The sequence below is a fragment of the Cryptotermes secundus genome, unplaced genomic scaffold (assembly GCF_002891405.2).
Source record: "Cryptotermes secundus unplaced genomic scaffold, Csec_1.0 scaffold511, whole genome shotgun sequence".
Taxonomy (NCBI): domain Eukaryota; kingdom Metazoa; phylum Arthropoda; class Insecta; order Blattodea; family Kalotermitidae; genus Cryptotermes; species Cryptotermes secundus.
Window position 1 is genome coordinate 1,385,067 of NW_019727101.1, and position 24,320 is coordinate 1,409,386.

A 24,320-nucleotide genomic window follows, 5' to 3' on the forward strand; every position below is an offset into this window, starting at 1 on the left:
TGAAAATGTTCATTTATGACTTTGAGTAAAGTCAGTTTTTTATTGGTCAGAATTGCTGAAAATTGAAATTTTCCCAAAAAATTTTAGTGGTCCCAACGTCGTATTTAGAGAAATATGTATAAAGGTTTACGTGATGACACTAGTCGAAAGACTGACGGGCAGACATATTCTTCCCACAATGCATTCTTTTCTTACTTTGCAAAGAAAGCCTAATGCATTTGAATTTTCTGAATTTCATGCTCAAAGGAAAAGATTAAAATCACACTTCTCACAAGATGCTGTACTTAAACTAATCAATACACGGTATTACGGTCCCCTAGCCAGTGGTTTAGTAACACTTGGAGTCCATTAATCAGTAGCTACATAATGGCCGCTCTTCAAGCTCAATAATTTTGAAATATTATATACTTGTATTTCCATATTTCAAATTATTACAAAACATATTTCGCGAAGAAAACAGTGAGTGTAAAGACTTGAAAGAACGGGGAATATTAGAGAGAATTTTATAGCGAAGTTTAGTTCAATAATTTGAAGAAGATGTTGAATAATTAATCTTCCGTGCTATAATAATATACGTAATTAAGTTGTTATTAGTTTGCGTGTTGACTTAATTGTCCAAGGACCAATAACAATCCAATTGAATTAAATTCTTATTTACTTGCACACTTTACAGCCCAAATGCCAACTTGAAAGAGAGTGCGAGCAGACGAAAACAAACCAAACATACACAAACATAATTACAAACCAGGAAAGTTATGTAAAAAAATAATAATATTAATTCAATTCTCTATTATTTATATGCCGAGTCAACAGACGCAAGGCCAATTACAGACAGAGCACAGGGTAGATAACAAGTAATTTCATTATGGACAATCACGACATAAAGTCAAAGACAAATTGCAGGCAAAAACTGGAGGAAAACACAATAATGCAGACAAGTAACTCAAACAAACAGCAATAATATCAATAATAATAATTTCATTAACAAAATCTAAGTTGTTATTGAGAACTGAGAAATGAAACGTAAGAATATTTAATTGAGAAATGAAAAGAATAGATTTTCAGAGATGATAATAATAGTAATTCAGTTTAATTGTTGTTTATTGTACATGCAAATAATAATAATAATAATAATTCAGTTTTTATTATTTACATGCCGAGTCAGCAACTGCACGTACAACAATAGTAATAATTTGTATGAGCTTGTGGACTGAATCCAACTGGTCCGGAAGATCTGTTAATTGTTTCTTGTTGGTACTGTCATGGGTCTTCGAATTACATAATAAATTGGAGATTCTTGTCAAGCTGAGACACTATCAGCTTTTTAAGACATTCATGGAGCCGAACCCTTACTGAGAAGCCGCCAGTTGTGCATCTACTCAAGATCTTCCCAGCATTTTGCGGAACCCGAAAGTTCACTACCGTATTCACAAGAACCCTCCAATGGTCCCGATCCTGGGTTAGATCAATCCAGTCCATACCACCCGTCTTGGTCTTCCTAGTGGTCTCTTTCATTCTGGCTTTCCCACCAGTATCCTATATATATATTGTGACATGTTGCGCCAAGCCGAGCCCCCCCCCCACACACCAGCAGTGACGCGGCGGGTGAGTCAGCGCTCCCCTCCCCCTCCTCCGCACGGTAACGAAGCCCGCCCCGCCACTCCCCTCCGCGGTGACATCACGCGGTGACGCGGAACTGCTTCCTACTGTGACGTGGAACGTAACAGGCAATCCTGCGGCTATATAAGTGAGCTGCACAACTGGTACCAGAGAGTTCTAACGTGGCTACCAGCGAGTTGTACTGTAACAGTCGCCGAGTCGAGACGTAAAGTCAGCCAGTCAGTTGTATTGTGGCATTTGGAGTGTACTATTTGTGATACTGCAGATAGCAGTAATCGTCAGATTGTGATTTGGGGTGATTGTATGAGCGAATGTGAAATAAAATTCGCTATATCAAATACGGCGTGAAGTTATTTGTCGCGATATACGCCCGATACGCGACAATAAATATATATATATATACTCCTATTCTGCATCATTCATGCTACATGCCGTGCCCATCTCATCCACCTTGACTTGATCACTCTATACTTTGTGAAGAGTACAAATTATGAATCTATTTCTCTTTGTTACAGTTAGTCATTAAAATAAGTCTATTATTCAGGTGGACGTTAAGATAATATTTCCTTTGTTCATACCGCAAAGGCACCCCGTATGTACGTAGAATATTAACTTAAAATATCCGAGTTATTGTACTCAAAATTAATGGAGATTCATATTGCAGAAAAGGCAAAGCATTGGTGCTAGTGCCTATGAGAAATTACTATAGCTCCAGTATTTCTTAATTTTCAGCGCAAGATGGAGGTTGGTGCGATTCAAAAAACGGCAAATGTCTGGCCCTTAAACCAACTCCTGGAATTTGACTTCTTGTGGAGGTACATCTCTATGCTTTCCTAACTTTCGACACTGGATGCAGTTGAGAAAATTTAATAAGGTAAGGAGTGGTTTCTGTGATGTTACGAGCCTTTCCTGCTAATGCAGCTTGTTTTTGTGGGTTTGAGTTCTGCATGAAGTTTTTCAATTTTGTGGCACCTAACTATTGACCTTGCCGGTCACGGTATCCGAGCGGTCTAAGGCGTGCACTTTCTTCGCTCGCTCGGAAGCCGGGATCGTGCGTTCGAATCCCACTCAGGGCATGGATGTTTGTGTGCGTTTCTCTGTTTTTTTCTATAGGTAGAGGCCTTGCGACGAGCTGATCACTCGCCCAAGGAGTCCTACCGAATGTGTAAGATCTAGAAGGTAGGCCTAGGCCCACTGGGGCTGTAGCGCCAGGAAAAAAAAAACATTGCAATGGGATTTTCACTTCATCCCAATATGAGCATTGGCCTTTATAAAGGTATTCCTCCAGCCTTGCCTGAACTTAGATGTAAATGTGAATAAGGCTCCTTGGTAAGGAAGTAGATGTGTTTGTATGTGAGGGCTGTAGCTCCTGTGGATGACAGGAAACTTTCATAAAAGTAATTTCATAACGGCGACTTATGTTACCTTCAATTGTTAAGATGTGCTTTCGGTACGTTGGCAGCAGTGTCTGACAGAATCGCAGGAAACTCACGGTTAAATTATATTGGAAGAGCATCCCCGTTAAAACAACGTCACATAATATGGCGTTTGTGAATCTACTTCTCGCTCAGGTCTTTGAGAAATTCCCCATCTGAAAGGATCTGACGACCGCATATATCATTCAGAATTACTGGGTTCTTGGACTTCACCCATCGTCTGTTTTTTTAAGAGACTAGAGAATACAATGTTTCGGACACTGGATCTGTTTCCATCCTCATGTGGTGGGTGTATTTCAGCGCGATTGTAGTTGTATTGTAAACGAGTTATCTAATTAGCAGCTTCACCTAATCCGCAACCATTAATTAATTGTCACGGAACCCCGGACACGTGACAATATCATCACAAACGCCTTTCACTGACCACATGAATGAAGTTATCTCTGTTTCTTTGAGGTCCGTTTTAATATTATTCGCACATCTGCGCCCATTGATTTTATTACATTTCTCGTCACTAAAATTAATGTTAATTTTCCACCTGTTCCATGCGTTCCATTTGCCCTGACCATTTCATCGTATTTGATTTTAATAACCCTAAAAACATATTTTGTAACTTATGAAGGAATCTCTCGGCCTACAGAAAAAAAAAGTGAATATTACTAACGGATTTTCTCAATTAATTTTTAGTTTCGATAAGCAGTAAGATATTCCAAAAATGAGATTACAGTATCCATAAGCTGCTCTCTTGCAAACTTGATCATATGATAAGATCTGAAAAAGATGAACTCTGAAGCTCAAATGATGCAATGAGATATTCTCGTGTAGTACAAATGTACTGGTCTCAAGCATCGCAACGTTTTGTACGTAGGTTTGACAGCCTCTACGTAATCCCTCCATAATCACGGAATATTGTATGCCTGTTATTTTCATAGTGAGTTGTACTGTTTGAAGTGATGCACATCAAACGTGCAGTGACAGGGGGTTGAGCTCACGACTGCCGGGGTGACTTGCATCTACCTGATGAACTTCGCCCTATTTTGTTTTTGCAATTCAAAACTCAGACTAAACCTGCCCCAAACTAGTCCGTAATTCCTAGCATCTTGCCACGGGATACTGACATGCAGAACTCATAATTACTTTCGTACGACACGGATTTCTTGTCATATTTGATCTACTATAAACCCATTGTTGTAATATCGTGTAATTAGGAGATAATCCGACGTTTCGGAGAAATATGTCTCCTTCATCTTCTAGGTTCAGAGAATAGAAGAGGCAAGAAACCAGAAGCGGCAAGCTTACATGTCTTATTGTTCGACCATGAAGATGGATGCGATATTTCATACGAAATATTAGACTTTCTTCTAAGTACAACCGCTACAACCAAAAGACCCTAATTTTCATATTCACCTCCGTAAGAACTCATTTCAAACAATATTGCTATCAAGTAAATCTATCCCTGTAACAGGCCGGGAAATCCATAGGATTCCGAGACGTCGAGGCTCACACATTTTGTAGACAAACAGTTGACAGATGGCAGTAAGAGTGTCAACCTTACGCCTCGGTCGCTCTTTATCCACAGGAAGAGTCCTGGTACTCATTTATGTTAGAGGATGAGTCGACTCCAGGGTCATAGTGCAGCTGGAAGGATTACGTAAATTGAAAAATGCAATGACTTCATCGGGAATTGAACCCGCGGCTTTCAGGCTTGCATCATAATGCCTTCACCAAGTCTGCTACCGCGTGCCTCACATTATTACTATTATTTTGTTAAACCTAATTACCTACTTAATGTTTCTCTCTCGCTGATCTTGTAAATAAACTCAAGGGTTTTGCAATGTCGCCATATTTGTATTAATTCGAAATAATTCTTAGTTTTGAGTGAATATCTGGTCTTCAGATTGGATAACTGATCGGTACAGTGGCAACAAGTCCGCGAATTAATAAGCGTTTATAAGATCTGTTTATGTTATATGATTTGAATTAGTGAAGGGTAAGGCTGGAAGATCGGACGGAACTGCGGGCCTCGGATACAGCCTAATCAACTTAACTCTTTTCATATGGAACATGAAATGAGATACTGGTTCTTCATGAGGAATATGATTGCTTTCTTTGTCAGTATCACGGTATATAATAGTTAACTTTTTAAAGCAGGAATATCATTTAAGAATAAGAATTAAAATTTACTGACCAAATTACAGCAGAAAAATTGACAATGAGGATTCTCAGTCTTCATTAGTCGTATCCTGGTAACGGAATTAAAATAATCTCACTGTGACTAAATCTTTTAAACCCACGCCAAGTCTTCACAGGCTGACTTCTAATGCTTCTTCAACTACCAACTTCTCCTACCGACAACTCCATTGTACTCCTTCAGTTCTCAGTCTCGTACTCTCTGTTCTACTCCTTGTACTCCTTGTACCCTTCCGTACTCCTACAGCTGCTAGCGTTAGAACTCGACTCTCTTATATTTCCTTAGCACGGACTACGCAGCACAGAAAACACAGCCCCTATATTGTGGTAGATGCGTGTTATAACGCAGTTGCTTAGCATACACGTCTCGGCGCGGACCAGGTAGAAAACACCTTTCATTCTTGTCGCATATTTTTATAGCCACGTGTTTATTGGTCCAGTACCCAGTAACTGATGTCCTTCTATTATTGAGTATTGTACGCATTGTCCAATAACGGCTGTTTACAAAGAATCTGTCTCCGCGGTAATGTGTTGAGCGATCTGTTGCCTAGCAATGGGTCGATTGGCAAGATTAATACCTTTGGATGTTCCTTATTAGACTCGGTGAAGGTAACAAGTAAAGGAGGAGACATAGTAGTTACCCTTCTGTTTATATTGAATGACAAGTGATAAACGGTGAACTGTGTCTGTTAGGAGATGTATCGTATCCTTAGACTTTGCAATGTAGAAAAATTTCGAAGGAATATTCTGTAATTATTTTGAGAGGGGGGTTTATGTTCATGCCCTTTCGTAAGTTTTTAGTTTATTCATTTTGTACAGTGTTCAGAATATTGTTAGTATATAGGAAAATGTGGTATTATGGGGTACAAATTTACATCTTATCATCACTCACTCACTCACTCACTCACTCACTCACTCACTCACTCACTCATGGAGCTGAACCCTTCTTGAGAAGCCGCCAATTGTGCAGCTACTCAAGAACTTCCCAGCATTTTATAGAATCTGAATGTTCATTGCCATGTTCACAAGAGCCATCCACTGGTCCCTATCCCGAGCCAGAGCAATATAGTCCATACCACCCCATCCCATCTCTCTAAGATTCATTTAATATTGTTCACCAACCTACGCTTTGTCTTCCCATTTGTCTCTTTCCATCCGTCTTCCCCTTCGATATGTTTATGCATTTAGGCTAGAATTAAATTAAATTATATGTTAACATATAATCAGAAAAATTTTCGATTTTTTCTTCATGTATAATTTACAAGAAAAACCTTACAGAATTATATTCTGTGATTCATTTCTTTTAGAAGTCATGTAGTGAGGTTAATATAGAATATACTTAATGGTAAGTATTACTGCTGTAATATAAATGAATTCAAATTTCTCTACATACGTGTTATATTCAACAAGTATTCATTGTGTGTAATAATGTTAAAATAATGTTAAAATGACGTCAATCTGATACCTTGAAATAATGTGTATTAAGGTGTTAGAAACTATTATAATATTATACATTACTATTCTAATTAAAACAAAATTACCTAATACACCACCCAATGACGATTCATCTGATTATCATAATAGTGCAGTTGGAGAGTTCAGAGAACTTGCAATGCGTTTTCCCACTAACCAGAGGAATTTCTGTGACATCGTTTGTTTGTTTGTTTCATATCGCCCGACATTCCCCCGATAACGAAATTAAGAGACAGGAACTTTATTGCGTTCTTGCAAATGAATTTACACAAAATACCCAAGATGAGAGGAAGTTTTCTCAAAGAAAAATATATATTGTTTTAATATGTGTCAGTTACTCACATTAGAGAGCGTCGAAATATTTTATGACAGTGAAAAGAATTGGAAAAAAAATGTGGAAAAGAACGGTTATGTCACGTTAGTGGCCAGCAAATAATTTGAGAATTTTGCCTCAGCTACCATCTGTAATGTGGATCTCTAATTGAAAATATTTATGTACGGTCACAGTTGACAGTCCCAAATGAAATATTTTCATATTAATTGTTTTCTGTTAAGTGTCCACTCCCCTCCCGTTCTCTCCCGTTCCCTTGAGTAACACAGAACGTAAGGCATGCCTATAAAATGGCGACCAAAGTGCTAAGTCTGTCTCCAGAGGTACTGAGAAAATCCTCAGGATGGTTAGTGACCCGGACTGGATTCAAACCGGATGCGAATAGAAGTCACAAGCTTTACCGCCTGGGCCTATCGGTGTACATATTTACGTAGCCCCATATTTCATACGTATTCTAACATTTAACTACGTTAGATCTATTACTGAAATTTGCAATTTCAGGACATTGTTTCAGACCCGATGAACTCTCCATGCTGTGCTTCATTAACTTTCCCCAAAATGCATCTCGTATCATGAATATTGAAAACTGTCAATGTGTCACAAAGCATTTCATTGGCTAGCCCCCAATTAGTGCACCTAACGGCCATACTGCGGGCACAGCGTACAGAAAATTTGTACCAACTTTTGCTAGAGCAGATTTGAGGAGTCTAACAAGCACTATACAGTATGCAGCACACGCACGCACGCACGCACAAACGGCCGGGCTGACATGATGGAGGCAGAAGTATGGAACGAACCGAGTGTAGAACTCTGCCCCCTTGTATCCTGAGGGGAGTGGGGGGGGGGCAAAGCTAATGCCTGCAAAAATAAGCCTGCCCAGTTTCCCAGTACATTCCAAACCCGGCGGCCATTGCAATAATGGAACCTGCATGTTTTAGACTGCAAGAGAAGTGTAAAAATACGTTAGTGATTATTGAACACTGGGGCTGGTGCCTTATGCGGGTGGGCGGTGTTTTCAGAATGGGAGTTGGCCTTAATCCTGACATTAAAAGCATCCCACCCAATACTGTATGAAATTAAAATCTTCTGACAAATATGCAATACACGAAACACACACTTTGTCTGTCAGAGAAAGTATTGGTATAAATGAATCCATATTTTTTCTCTAGATTCACCAGCATATAATTTTTCTAGCTGTATTTAACCAGACGAGAGGGCACGAGGTAACGTAGTTGGTTGAAGCACTATCCTACAAGCAGGAAGGTCATAGGTTCAATTTCCGATGACGTCATTGCATTTTTAAATCCTGCCAGCCGCACTATGCCCCTGGGGTAGACTCAGCCCCTAACAGAAACAAATACAAGGAATGTTCCTGGGGATAAAGAGCGGCCGGCGCGTAAGGATTACAGCCTCGTCGCCATCTGTGAGCAGATTATCTAGAAAATGTGGGAGCCTCGACGTCTCACAAATCTATGAGCCTCCACGGCCTGTTACAGGGATAGCTTTATTTTCTTTACCATTTTTAGTTAAGTAATATGAAATCATTGAAGTTCTCATGGTAGTGAACAGCCAGAAACTTATCTAAACCTGCAACAATTTGGGCTTGTACTTACGAAGTGACCGGCTCGAAACCCGACCGGGATATTTGGCGCCGTGTAGTCAATGAGAGCTTCGTTATAAAAAAATACAACAAAATTAAAGACTCAAATCTGTATGAAGATATTCGTAATTGTCTTCTGGTGTGTAACGCAGTAAAGTCTGATAGAAAGGTACGTTTCCGACAAAATTGCTGCCTCCATCTTCAGGGTATAAGAGAAATTTTTCTGAATACGGAGGCAACAGGTTTCTCTGGAGTGTTGGTATATTTCAACCAGACTTCACAGTATCAATGGTATTAAAATAGCATGCCTCAAGCAAATATATGCACGTGTTCAATCAAATTTTGTTGTGTATCATATTGCTGTTTTCAGTGATCGTATTTTTCCTTTATCCTAGAAGCATTAAGACAAGAAAAATTATTAGTATATTAAACTCGAAGTTAACACAGTTCTGGTTTCATATTTTCACGTGTATGTGTGACCACAGACGGTTTAGTGAACTTATTAACAACTTACAGATCCTATATTATATTTAAGCATCCTGTTGCACTCTATACGATAAATGATATGAACTCCGTTCCAAGTGTAAACAATATATGTCCTTGATCTTGCTCTCCTTTACACTACATGTTTCGGCCTCAAACGGCCATCATCAGGTGTATACTCTCACATTGCTGTTACACTGCACTTAGCTTAAAATTTAACATTTTAAAAACACATTGTTCCTTTCCTTGTTATTATNTTCATATCATTTATCTTACAGATCCTAATTACAAATAAATATAACATTATCACTGATTTGCACACTTTACAAATCACTAGGCGCTAAGTCTTCTCCAACCTGCAATAGTCGTTTCCTCGTTACGGACGTTAACACTGTTCTCCGCTTACGTCCTCACCGTCTGGCATACATCACTTAACTCAAGTGTCCCCTGAAGTTAAAGTCAAAGTCAAAACCATAGTTATTTTACGACTGGAAGTTTAACGCCAATCAGTTCTTCCTGGCGTCAAGTCCTGTGACACCCATGACAAGAGAAGTTTTTCAAGTTTATTCTTGCAGTCCTAGTCCTTTGGTAACATCCTCTTTCACGAGAAGATGGGCTTGTCTATTATGAATACGCTTGACCTTCCATTGAGTGTACGTATCACACATATAGCATGTTATTGTGAAATTCTTCCTTGTGCAGTATATACAAGTCATCTGTCAGTACAGGCTTTGCAGAGCAGATCATGCCTATCTTACGTATCTTATGTTACAATGATCGCTTAGTCACTTAAAAGGTCGTAAGCTTCACCACCGCCAAGTATAAATCTCTTACATCTTCTATTACCCGAACACTCTTTAAAGTCAATTATAACATCTTAGAAGGGACCACATAGAGAACACAATTTTTCTATTGTTGCTTCCGTGTTTATTGCGTGCTTTACCTAATAATGACTGCTCTTTACCGAGTCACCGCTTAGGAACGGGAACGTGTTTACCGAACCGTTGCCTAGAAATGGGTCCATGTGCCACAAAATACGAGTGGTACAATACACGTATACATATTTGAATTCTAGCCCAAAACTTATTCCTCCCACGAGCAGAACGCTCTTTCCTAAGCTGTATATATATTTTGCGTTTCTCTGTGGGAATGCAGGATGTAACACGAATTCTTAGCACAAGTTCAGAATTTATTGAAGAGAGTAGTCTTCTGAAGAAAAAAGTATTTCATTTTGTTAGATATCGACGTTTCGGAGAATCATCCTGCTTCCATCTGAATATTCTACCCTGGAGCCGAATTTTCATTACACTTTTAATAACAGCAAAATATATTATTAAATAATTATTATATAAATACAAATATGCACCTATCTCTGTTGCTCCCACTTGGAGCATAGTGCATCTGTGTCACGCTTCGTGTCACTATAGTTTCTTAATCTTAGACAGCCGGTAGGACTCCTTGGACTGGGATCAACCAGACGGAAGGCCGATACCTAAGCAGACAGAGAATAAACGCAAACAGATATCCATGCCTTGAGTGGGATTCGAACCCACGGTCCCAACGTTCAAGCCTTAGACTAAGCGCCCACTGTGATCGGCGAATAAAACACAGAGTACTGGTAATTGCAAACCTGCTACAATAGGTCCACTGATCATTTTCACATATAAACAACATAATTTTTAGAAACTAACTTGAAAGCCTATAAGTAGGTAAGAACTAACATGAAAAATAAACGTTTTTCATTATTTATAATTTTGTTGCTTTAAAATATTTTTTTTTATTTGGTTATGTTAAGGAAAGATTTTCTTTTTGTTTGTCACAGAGGACACGTCGTGTTATCAGTAGGCATCATGTTAGAATTTAGGACCTAAGACATTTTCTCCTTGGTAATGGACATAGGCATTCTGTGTAGGCATGTTTAAATTATAACTTGCTCCAGGAGTACTTCCCATCCATTACTGCTGAAGGCACACCTTACCTGCTTACTCTTTGTGGCTACGGACTTCGAAGAATCTTAGCTCCTTTTAACATATAACAGTTCTTCCCTACCATTTTTCACTTGTCTCCATCTCTTCATATTCAGGCCTCGCAAATCATTCTCTTCATCTTTCATCTAGCCCATTATTAGTCATTTCATCCTCCTTAGACCTTTCGTCTTACTATCAAAGATACCGAAATGTTTGTTTCCCTAAAACATTGACATGAGAGACTGTATTTTTATATCGTGACATATTTGCTGAAGGCAAGAACTGTTAAGCCAGCAGAAACATCCGTTTCTAGGGATCAACTCTGAAAATACTCCTGTAGATAGGCAAAAGATTCGTATCACTCAGCAATCAAGTAACCAGGAAGCCGTGTTCTCTATGCGATCCGTGCAATAGTTACGTGATGCAACAACAAAGGAACTGTTGGGAGATGTTTTTCTGTGTGGTCCGTGCCGAGGCTATATAACAAGAAGCAGCTGCGATTACGATGGAGTTTTGAGACGCCACTTGGAAGAGTAGGAGTTAGTTGTGAGGCAGTCGTCGGCCAGTAAGAACGTGAACACGGAAAGAGAGGAATCTATGGAGTTGGAAGCCGTTACCAGGCGACAAATGAAGATAGAGCAGTCTGAGAAGCCTTCGTTCGGGCTGTTATGAATTGTAGATTGTATGGGTTGGCAATAGCACTATATTTCCTTGTAGATACGAATTTTATGTGTAAATGGTTAATAAATCGCATTACCAATCCAAACCCCGTCTGTAGTCACACTCAGACACCTGAATTTATTATTATTATCAAGGATCGTTCTTCGAAAAAGAACATTTCCTGATACTCGGAATTATACTAATTTTATTGTTTTCCATTTTGAGCGATCATTTCAATCATAGAAATTGATTTCGTTCATCATTTTAAATATGCGCCAGCACTTTTCTCGTATTAAGAAAATAACGTGAATTGAGGGCGTTTGAAAATGGGGTACCCGGAACAATATTTCGATCCATGAGAAATAAAATAAGAGGAGGTTAGAGAAAATTTAATAACAACATTCCTAACTAAATATAGTAGACTGGTTAAGTCAATTCAGTTAAATTCAATTATTTATTACGTATTTATGTGCCAAGCGAACAGACACAGCACAGTGTAGATAAAAGTAATTACATTATGGACAAAAAAACATCAAAGTCAGAGACTAATTAAAGGTAAGCATTGGAGGTAAAACACATTAATATAGACAAGGAAACAAACAAAGAAATAATAATAATAATAATACCATTAACACAAATCTAAGTTGTTAGTGACAATTGAGAAATGTAAAATATAGATATTAAAAATAAATAATGATAATTCAAATCTAGGTTATGTTCATGCAAATAATAGCAAACAACAAAGCTATTATGGGCAGGGCATATGATATGTATGGGGGAGAAGAGGGGTGTATAAGGAGCTCTGCAAAGAAAACCTGAAGGAAAGAAGACACAAGGAAGACCTAGATGTGGGCTGGAGGATAATATTAAAATAGAGCTTAGAGAAATAGCATGGGGTAATATGGACTGGATTTATGTGCCTCAGGATAGGGACCACTATAGGGCTCTTGTGTACACGGTAATGAACATCCGATTCAATGAAATGATGGGGCTTTGTTGAGTGGCAGAGAGACTGGCAGTTTCTCAAGAAGGACGTGACCCCACGGAGTGATTTGGTTCTGAGAGTTTTTAGCAAAAGTGAGGAAGTTCATATTTATCTTAAGTTATTCCTATGCTAAATTATGTAGTGAAGACACAAGTGGGAGTGGAGGTGTAGCTCTACCATTCTTGACCTCGGCACTAGCTGGAAATGAGTGGTCAGCTTCACGCCCCTGCCGCTCTAATCAAGGGAAAGTGACCCTCCTGCCCATTGCGTAGGAGGCTGGGTGGCCCCAGAGCCGGTCTGGACTTTATGGAGTCGAACTGGTCGTCCAGTCCGTTACTATACCAACTAAGCTATCCTACCTCTCTGGTCATTCTTAACTGAAAATAAGGCGACTTATCTTTTCTAAGAAGCATCATTTGAAAAGAAACTCGCCTTGAGTCGGAATAATATGACTCTATACTATGTAATGTGCAGCCAAGGTAAGATTTATTATTCAGATGGACTGTTCTGTATTTGTGAAAAAATCTAGAAAAATAGCTCAAGGAATTTTAACAAGTTCAGATTCTAGGTCCAAGGTTTTTTTTTTCGGATATGACTTTGTATACCGGGACTAAAAGTCTTTGAATGCTGAGGGCTTTTACACTGTTTCGACAAACTTCAAAGTTATAATCTTCAAGGAAATTCTTTTAAATCTCTTATATTACAGACTGTGTTGGAGGCGAAGCTGTGATTGGTTAAAAAAATGGAGCGAGATGCTAACCAGTAGGGAGTGATCACGTGATGAAGAAGAACGTTCTAGAGACAGGTCATTTCTCTGGAAGGGTGAGGAACACGTGACAGCGTCACCATATACAGGACAACAGCTGACGGAGTAAGTTGAAAGACCTATCAACTCAATGGTCTTAACTTTTCACTTGTGACGGATAGCCATAAACGTTTATTTGTTGAGCTTTAATGATCTACCTCTGTTAATATCATATCACGATTTTAATGAGACTCTTGTTTGCTATAATGAACTTACTGAGAGTCAGGATAGCTCAGTCGGTATAGCGACGCGCTGGACAACCGAAGTTTTATTCCCGGCAGGGGTAAAAATATTTTCTCTTTCCCGGTCCTGCGATCCACCCAGCCTCATATTCAGTGAGTACCGCTGGCTTTTTCTCTGGAGAAAGGCGGCCGTATCGTGGAGCTGACCACTAACCTCCGTCTAATGCCGAGGCCAAAAATGACAGAGCTATATCTCCACTTCCCATAGATTTTCATGATATGGTAGTTAATTATTTGAACAGTCGGACAACTCCACCGTTCATTTCGATGAAATTATTTCTATTTGTACCAGAAAAAAAAATAACTTTTCCTTTCTTTTTTCTCATGCCAGAAATTATATTTCACGTCAGCGTCGAAAATGTTGGCGTTCTAAATTGATTGAACTGTAATTATATTTAACCCTCACTCGCAAACAGGGCATCAAACAATTCTTGCTTGTCAAGCATTAACTCCTTGAATAAATTTCTAATGTCCTTCATAGCTTGTTGCTAGTCCTAAGATGCAGTTTCAATACTCTTCATCCTGGCTGCTTTAACGACATTCCTTTCTTTTCCACTTTTTGGAGTTTTATTTCATGTTTTGATCTTAGTCTGTACATAAAACCACGTACGTGTTTCTGTATGGGCACCGTATGCCTCTCCTATGGAAATGTAGGATTTCTCTCGGCGTCAAAAGTTTTTGGACTTAAACAATTTGTTATTGGCTTTTCGAATAAAATCGTTCTTTTATTCTTTATCTGAAACTTGTTTGAAAATATGTCATTGTCACATAACGATAAAGATTGTTACATTATTTTTATAAACTTATAATGATATATTTCCATCTTTCAGTAGGAACCACAGTCACAGCATGAAATAACATATGTAGTTCAGTACAGAGGATTTTACTTGCGTGAAGTCTGCATCCAGCTGATCACGCTGGTTCCTCGCTCGCGGAATTTTATAACCTGAAGATGGAGGCGATAAAACAAGGGTTAATTTTGTCTCGTTCAAGATTATGCATCATTTATTTTTTGGCATGGGTGAACATGGAGCAAAAGTATCTGTTATGCGGCCAACGTTGCCAGCGCTCACCGTTAATCACTCAGTGTTTCCTTCTTACTTTGAAGAAGACTCAGGAAACGACCCAGCCTCTAACAGAAATAAGTTCCAGGAATCTTCCTAGGGGTACAGGGTCGCCGGCGCGTAAGGCTGACAACCTCACCGTCATCTGTGAGGCTGTTGTCTAGAAAATGTGGGAGCTTCGACGTCTCAGAACCCTATGGGCCTCCACGGCCTGTTACAGGGATAGCTTTACCGGTAAAAATTATCAAATAAATAATTAAACAAGTACCCAACTTTGTATGATTTGAGGTCCTCATGCCGGTGGTCATGAAGAGTAGTAATTTTTGGCAGATGACGTCCTACTGCCCGTTGAAAGTCAACTAATGTTTCGGAGGAACATATTGTTTCTGTCTTCAGGGTCGAATAAGCCGAGCAAGGTACCAGCGTGAAAGCAGGTGGCAGGCGACTATCAATGTCCACATTATAGAATCTTTGGGAGGAATCTGAGAGTTGTCTCACCAGGTCATTTCATTTTTCATCAGTAATCTGTCAGACGACAGGTCCATAGTCTCTTCCAAAACAGTTCCTCCACTTAATGCGATCTAGGGCTTTCTCCTTCAAATGAGAATATCCTCTTCTGTCCCCAAGGTCATCCAGCATCTTCTTACGTCTTTTCCTCGTCTTATGGTCGTATAGATGGTATCTCTGTTTTTGGAAAGAGACTATCCAGGAAATATATTAAAGACTGTTTTTGTAGTAGAGCTTTAGTTTATCGCTGCAAGAGACGTAGAATGTTTCTATTTGAACTCTTATTTTTAAAATATTTTCATCTTCAGTTCATGGTATTGTATTTGGACACACCGATTATTCTGATTGTGAGGGTTTGTGGTTATGGTCTGTCTTTCGACGAAAGAATCTGGAAACAGGCCACGGTATGTTCGGCATGTGTAAGCAGTCGCGGAAGCATAATTGAGGCACGTATAGAAGCCAGTTTCTTTTTCAAATTTTAAAATTATAACTCTTGAATTCAAAACTTTTCTCACCCCCGTCATTTACATGGGCGTCTTTGTCTTTTCCTCCTCTGCGTTTGGAGTCTGAGAGTAATTTAAGAAACCTTCTTTACTCTATTCTTCATAGGTGCTATTAGCCCCGTTATTAGATACTCTTTAATTTCTGTAATTATGTCGATGAATTTATTTCCACGATTATACCTAAACTCCTCCTCGAGGAATAACAAATTTTCGTAAAGTGGAGATTGCGCTCCCCAATCATCCGGACAGCTATGTTGGTGGGAGCGTAAGCTCCTGGTAGAGCCACATGCCAGACTAGTCATAGTCTAGGGGTCACATGAAATGAGGTCTCTGACCCTCTAAGTTGGGGTTTGTGCGTGGGGCTAACGACTCCACCCCGGAAATAATTATTGTTACGAGACCATGGAGGAGACGAAGACCCACACGAGTAGCGCCAGTAAGGATGATGAATCATCTTTATTGCGTCTGTTACCTACCAATCGGTTTCGTATCACAGCTGTCGGGAAGCCAAATTCCGGCGTCTCCGATTTGCCTTCCGTCATTACATCAGCGTCCAGCACTCAGACCAACAGAGAAGAGTTCAGGGTGCCATGTTCTTATGGAAGCTGAGTACTTCCTCCTTCATGAACCAAGCGGCTAAGGTGTTAATAATTGCACCGCAAATTTATTTAAATCTTTCTCTTTTTCCATTGACATCTATTTGTTCAGCAGAAACGTATTAAAATATTGTCACACATATGAATGACTGTAGAATTGGGTTTATTGAACATTTTTGGATCGTAACGACAAGTAACTATACCGCTTTCGTTATTTCACATCATCATCATCATCATCAGTAATCTGTCAGACGACAGGTCCACAGTCTCTTCCAAAACAGTTCCTCCACTTAATTAGATCTAGAGCTTTCTCCTTCAAATTACAGTATCCTCTTCTGTCCCCAAGGTCATCCAGCATCTTCTTACGTCTTCTTCCTCGTCTTCTTGTCACTTCTATCCGCCCCTCTATCTTTCCTTCAATAACTTCTTTCAGAAGGCAGTTTCTGCGTAAAACATGACCAATCCAATTAGCCTTCCGTTTTCTTATTTCGTGTAGGATATTCCTCTGCTCACTGACTCTAATTAACACATCTTCATTTCTCACATAATCGGTCCAACTGATCTTCTCCATCCTTCTCCAACATCACATTTCGAAACTTTCCAGATGTTTCTGATCTACTGCCCTAAGTGTCCATGTTACAGCCCCATACACACTCTACATTTCACCACAGTCTGCTGTGTCTTCACTAGACGTTGTCTGATAAAGGCTTCCGAAGCCGTAGATCCCTCAACTTCAATGCTCGCTTTCTTACTGGTAGGCGATTGTCTTCAAACTAACTAAACTGATTCTGAGTCTCATTTTACGACCGACGGTCAGCCGGCCAACCTGTCTTGGCATGGAACACCCATCAGGGGCTTGCGACCAGATATTCATTACTGTCTCACAGTTACGGTTTTTTTGTTTTTGTTTTTTTTTTGTGGGCGCCCTCTCTGATGAGAGGACGGGTCTGTCTTTTGTATATGCTTCTGGTCCTTGCCAGCGCAGTCTTTCTCAAGTCCGAGTCCCTTGGTACTCGAGACCATATTTTACTGTCTCAAATTTGAGACTTCCCTTTTCGTCGCCTGCTACAACTCGCAGGGTCACGGTGGAGGTATTCGAACCCGCCTCCACACGGGAGAACTACCCATACTCTAGACTTATTCTGCTTATAACACCTCGTTACGGACCGCATAGAAAACACCGCTTGTTGCCCCACGCAGTTGTCGGGAGAACACCTTTTTCCAGTTAGACCATTGAGGCGTTTTAAGAATATGTTGCTTAGCAACAGTCATTACTTACAGAGTTATTACTTAGCAACGGGTCTACGTGCTATAATATAGAAATAACTATTTGTCAATTGATCAAAATGTCGTTCACTAACTGTAATTTTAATTGCCGGCTCGGCTTGCATTTGTATAAAGTTAGGACCTCAAATGGATTGGTGTTTGCATTGCTATTATAGGAATATAAATTGAAAGTGTGAAACTTTTGTTTGTTCTTACTCCCATATTATGCATCGCAGGCGCAAGATGGGAAGTTTATGGAAAAAAAAAAGTGAAACAAATGAAGATTTACAGGGCGACAAGGAAACAGATCAGGCTACAGGCATTTCACATACCACATCACAGGCAAATATGGGGGCAGCTGTATCCAGTTTGGATTGATGTCAGAACTCAGACCCATTCAGAAAAGGTTCTCATGAACCTCACGCAATTTGAGTAATGTCTCCTTCATAATTTCACTGGTTAGTTCCTATTAACCGGTCACAGTAGCCGAGCAGTCTAAGGCATGCACTATCTTCGCTCGCTCGGACGCCAGGATAGTGGGTTCGAATCCAACTCAGAGCATGGATATTCAGTGTGTGTGCGCTTTTTTCTGTGTTTGTGTACAGGTAGAGGCCTTGCGACGAGCTGATTACCGCCCAAAGAGTCCTACCGAATGTCTTAAGGTCTAGTAAACTGAAGTGAAACCGAGAGTTTCATGGACGTAGTCCAAAGTCGAAATTGGGGTTCTAGCTCCAAAAGAAAAAAAAAAGTTTCTATTAATTATTCCATTTCATCAGTCATTAACCCTTTGGCCTTTCGACTGTATATAGCCCGCGCTGCCGAAAACGCCGCTAAACAAACCATACGTATTGTAACATGACGTCCGAAATCCGGGATAGTGATGGCAGAATATATGTTCATCACTAGGCGATTAGATAAACAAATTCCCACGGCAACGAACAGGCAAGCAAAAATGTAGTAACTTACGTTGTTATGGAAAGTGTGTTCTCCACAATAGAGACGTATTTTCTGCGTGGTCCGTTTATTTGTGTCGAGTTTCGAAATGCCACCCTGTCACGATATGAGCTTGGGAGCAGAGGAATTGAATTGTGTCGAGTTTTCAGATATGGCAGTTGATGAATAATGGCCATAAAAGAATTAAGCGGTGCAAAGAAAACTTTATGTGTGATTTGAAGTGATAGACTGCTAAAAATCCGTTGCCAGGATACGACTAGTGAAGGCCGAGTACCCTAGTATGTGTGTAACGGTGAATTTGTATGTGTGTAGAATAGCTATATCGCTGTGTTTCCTGCAGTCCTGAGTTTTGTGAATGTATAAGGTGCAATGAATGTAATTTTCCAGGCCGAAACCCCTCTTATAAGTTATGAAACAACTCCTAAATCGTGTCAGTATAAACTGAATCTTTGCTACTGTTGACAGGATCAGAAGTACATAATTTTTAAGCATTTGGTAATGATATTCTGCAAGAATACCATGAAACTGATCTACTGGACTAAAGTGTATAATAATATGCTGGATGGTTAGAGGTGTGGCGTCTAAGAGGAGAAGGCGATAGATAAGTATAGAGCAATAGTGAAATATTGATTATCAAGGGAAAATCCGAAGAGACAAAGAAAGAGTGCCACTTGAACCACCGCCAATCTCAAATGAAGTCACCTGCGACCGAACCCGACGCTCCGCGGCGACGAGAATGCGGCTAACTCCCGAGATATGGCGCCGATCTGCTTCCTTCTCTGAGACACAGATTTCATGATTTAAATTATTTGAACCTCTGAATTTAATAACTTTCAGGGGGGAATGTTGAAAATAATTTGAGAACATGAATTTATTTAAATTCTTATGTATTTCATCATGAATATTTATTTTCCCAATAAGTCAAGAAGACGATGAAATCTTTAAAATTTCTATTATTATTATTATTATTACTAGTAGTAGTAGTAGTAGTAGTAGTAGTAGTAGTAGTAGTAGTAGTANTATTAGTAGTAGTAGTAGTAGTAGTAGTAGTAGTAGTAGTAGTAAAAAGCATTTTAAAATGAAATATTACTGAGAAATAAGAACAAGCAGGCCAACATAGCGGAAACAGTCTTTAATAATCTCGACCAGGACACCGGGCTAACCTGATTGAAATTTCTGTGGTTTTCCTCAGATACTCAAAGAAAATACCATATTAGCACCTCGATTAGACCACGGCCGTTTCCTTCTAAATCCTTTCTAATTCGTCTATCTTTAGAATGGTCTTTGTATAGCAAGATGTACGCACTGGGAATGGATCACAGAACGGACAAGAATCCACGGTTGTGGAATGAAAGACATTAGAATCTGTAAGCAGTGTTTTATTTCTTAGATCAGAAATGAAACTTTCTGGACGGCAGGCCCTAACCATCACTTCAATGGAGATGATAATTGTGTATGTGGCGTTGTGAACGTTGACTGGTGTCCATGGCAAATTACATCAACATACAACATATAACATTATTATATTTGATATAATTACACTGGATGGCTTGACATACCGAAATAAAAAACGGAGCGTTCTCTGTGGGACCGGTATTAGTGCCTGTGCTTTCGGAACAAATTCCGAGTTATTCGTCTCTTCAGGATTGTGACGCCCTGTACTGAAGCGAAATGTTACCAGATTTTCGGAACAGCCTATTAAACCATCAAGGCACGTCGTCACATACCAGAAAACCTTCGTGGGAATCTCACTCTTCGAGTTGTCCCTTCCAGGGAGTGAATTCTAACCTCACCAGTTAGAGGACATACATGTCAGTAACACAGGCAGTTGGAGGCTCAAATTCAATGAATTTAGCTCAGCTGCATCCGCGACTTTCCTTACTGTAGGTATCGTGCAGGTAGACTTTACGGGGGAAGCTGGAAAAATTTTTGATCATAAATTTACATTTAAACTTCTGAAGAAAATTGTAAGATTTGAGGTTTTCACGGCGTTGACTATGAAGGGTGCCATTTTCTGGGATGTGNTCTCGTTGGCAGGCTCATGTTGCTGTCTGTGTTGTGTCCCCCCAATTTTTTGTTTTCTATGCGATACATACCGTATGAAGGGAAGGTAGGAGGCTAATTCTTCAGATAACAACCCATTAATATTAATATCTCGTATATTTCAATTTTTTTTTCAAGATCCATGACGTAAAAATGCCTAGCCAACCCCCCTTTCCGGAGTCCATAAAGTCAAACCTGATATTGTTATAACGAGTGAGCCATTATCTGAAAGCTTCGGAGAAACAAATAGAATTCATTTAAATAGTAGTTAAAAAGTAAAGCTACGTTGTAACAGGCCGTGGAGGCCCATACGGTTGTGAGATGTTGAGGTACACACATTTTCTAGACAATCGGCTCATAGATGGCGTGATGTCAGCCTTACGCACCAACCGCGCTTTACTCCCCAGGAAAATTAAATAATTTCTGGTACTCATTTCTATTAGAGGCTGAGTCGACCCCAGGACCATAGTGCGACTGGAAGGATTAGGTCAGCTGAAAAAATCAAATGACCTCATCGGGACTTGAACCCGTGATCATCCTGCTTGTAGCATAGTGCCTCAACCAACTACGTTACCGCCCGCCCCATAGAATTCATTTACTAATTTTTATAATAATTCTTTTGCAATCTTCATTCAGCAAATATTGCCGAAGCGTGGTGCCTTCCGGTCTCCGTTGCAGGTGTCTCTCATTCAACTCTGTTACGTCCCATTTACATGAGTGATTATTTGCCACAGGTACATATTTAATTGCCGGTCAGGTAGCCGAGCGGTCTAAGGCATGCACTGTCTTCGCTCGCTCGGAAGCCGGGATCGTGGTTTCTAATCCCACTCAGGGCATGGATGTTTGTGTGAATTTTTCTGTGTTTGTGTAGAGGTAGAGGCCTTGCGACGAGCTGATCACCCGCTCAAGGAGTCCTACCGTATGTCTAAGATCTAGTAAAACCGAAGTGAAACGGAGAGTTTCATGGAGGTAGGCCTAGGCCCAAATGAGGGCTGTAGCGCCAATTAAAAAAAAATTCATTAGGTGGACGTACATAATATCTTTATTACATTTTCATTTAGTGCGTGGTTTTATTTTTTGTTCAGTACCACTCAAGTCCAAATAGTACAGAGGCCAAAAATACCTGGTTATGTACATTCAGTCCCCCCTACGTCTTAATGGCCTACTGCTTAAAGAGTTAACCGTAGGGACAACCTCACTTTCTTTGGATAACATGGTCGGTATAGCGACTGGCTACGGGCTGGACCACCGAGAGGATGGAGGTTGAGTCCCGATAGGGTCAAGAATTTTGTATTCTCCACGCCATCCAGACCGGCTCTGGGATTCACCCAAGCTCCTGTCCAGCGGGTGCCGGCTTCTTTTTCCCCGGAGGTAAAGTGGCCGAGGTCAAGATAAATGTGGATCTATACACCCACTCCCCCATACGCCTTCATGGCGTAGTTCTTAATTTGTTAAACACAGGGACAATTTTACCCTTTTTTTATTACTGTTATCAGACCATGAAGAATGATGACAGTGGTATATGTGAACAAGGTAAGGAAAATGGAAAAATTCATACAAATTTTGAATTGTAATATGTGAAGGGAACAGGCAACTTGAAAGACCTAAATATCAATGAGTTGTGGACTAAATTTATGTCTGTCTCATGATAATGTCTTGTTGCGGGCTCTTGCGAATTCGATAGTGGAAATTCGGGTTGCCGTAAAGAACGACCATTCTCTGGATGAGCAGAATAATTGGTAGCATCTGAAGAACATGTTGCTGCTTGCATACAAGGCATTTCAGGGAATAAAATTTACGGTCTTCTGGATTGTGACGCCGTGTAGAAACCCCGAAGTTTCGTGGAACACATCGCTAAGACAACGCTTAGCCTGTTGCGTTCTTCTATTGATATTTTGTAAATTTTTTCTTTGACACTGAAGATAGAAGCAATATGGTCCTTCGAAGCATCGGGCTGACTTCGAATGACACCACCGTAAGAGCCTCAAATCCTGCTTTTATTCGTTTTTTCTGCGACACCTGAGAAAATTTCAAGCCACAAAAAATTTAAATTTTTATGGGGGTGGGACTTTCACTTTCCAAAAACAGAATGTCCGAGAAAAAAAAATTTCGTCCATCATGTATGTAAGGGGTGGGTCATAAAATCCGGCTCCCGCATTGCGACCTTCAATGATCTATTGTACTTTCCGTCCATCATTGAGTCGAGTCTTTTGAAATAATATTGTAACAGATTTGATCAAAGCATTGCCAGGCAACGACTCAGTAAACACTTTCAAACATGCGGCGGCCATATAACGAGAATCCCAGAGACCCGAGAAAGACTGCGCTGGCAAGGACCAACAGAATATACAAAAGACAAACCCGTCCTCTCGTCAGAGAAGGCTTCCCACAGAAACAAGATCGTAACTGTCAAACAGTAATAAATATCTGGTCAGGAGCCCTAGATGGGGCTTGACACCAAGGCTTACTGACTGACCGTCAGCCGCAATTTGATTCTGACTTTGAACCAAAACAGTTGACAGAATTAGACTGGACAGTTGAGAATATGTTACCGGTAGGAGATAGCAACGGGAAGTTCGTAGTAGAAGAAGAATTAGAAAGTCGACCTGTGAAGACTAAACGTATGATTAGAAGGCTTTGTTTGTGCGTTAGTGCAGAGACATCTGGAGTGTGACAGTTGTAGTTCCTGCGTCAAAATCCGTTGCCAGGAAAACGGTAAGGAAATTTTTACAGAGAAATAACCATTGTTTAAATCTGTTATCTAGCAAATAGTTAAAGTAGACACAGAATATTTTATTTATATGTTATAATTACAGTAATCTTAAAAGTGTTCCAATTAATTTTAGTTACGACTAGTGAATATACAATAAATCGATTCTCCAAGCCAAACCAGTGTCTAAAGTCACTAATACACGCGACACTATAGACCTGTTTTACGTGTACAGAAAACTAAATAAAAACACAATTTAAGGTATATTTTTATATTTTTAAGTCTAAGAACGGGCCGGTCAGTAGCTGAGAAGTTTAAGGCATTAACTGTCTTCGCTAGCTCAGACGCTGGGTTCGTGGATTCGAATCCAACTAAGGGCATGTATGTTTGGTGTGTGTGCGTTTATTCTGTGTTTGTGCTGTCCTGTGTTTAGGTAGAGGCCTAGGCCCTAGATGAGCTGGAAGAGATATTGAAAAAAAAAAGTCTAAGAACGACATAAATGGTTCCTTAATTAACTGCTGAGAAGAATGTTACTCAAACCTGGGTACGATTCACAGCATTTGCATAACTTTGAGTAGTAAAAGTTAAGATGATTTGAATACAACAAACACATTTACTGTAAGAAGAAATTGGAATGGTTTTACGCGATTTTATACACCCTGAACTTTCTAAGGAATATTGAAAATGTTCGCCCCCTGCTTCTATACAAATGCGTAGGATTGGCCACTGCAATCACCTGACCTCATCTCCTTTGATTTCTATGTGTGATGGTGAAAGCCCAGGTTATGTTAAATTATACGAGGGGGTATCCAAAAGAAACCGAACTTATTTTTTTTTAAACTTATTTATTCAAATTTTAAGTACAAACCTTCAGTCCCCTTCAGC

The 24,320-nt window shown here is 39.8% G+C and overlaps 1 long non-coding RNA gene across 1 annotated transcript in view; it reads left to right on the forward strand.

The window, feature by feature from the left end:
• The window catches only part of LOC117282304, a 109,966-nt gene extending 96,361 nt beyond the window's left edge, over positions 1-13,605 (forward strand). The window contains exons 2-3 of the long non-coding RNA XR_004513023.1: positions 2,353-2,494; positions 13,452-13,605. This is a non-coding gene — a long non-coding RNA (uncharacterized LOC117282304). The remainder of the gene's footprint in view (positions 1-2,352; positions 2,495-13,451) is intronic.
• The last annotated feature ends 10,715 nt before the right edge of the window (positions 13,606-24,320 follow it).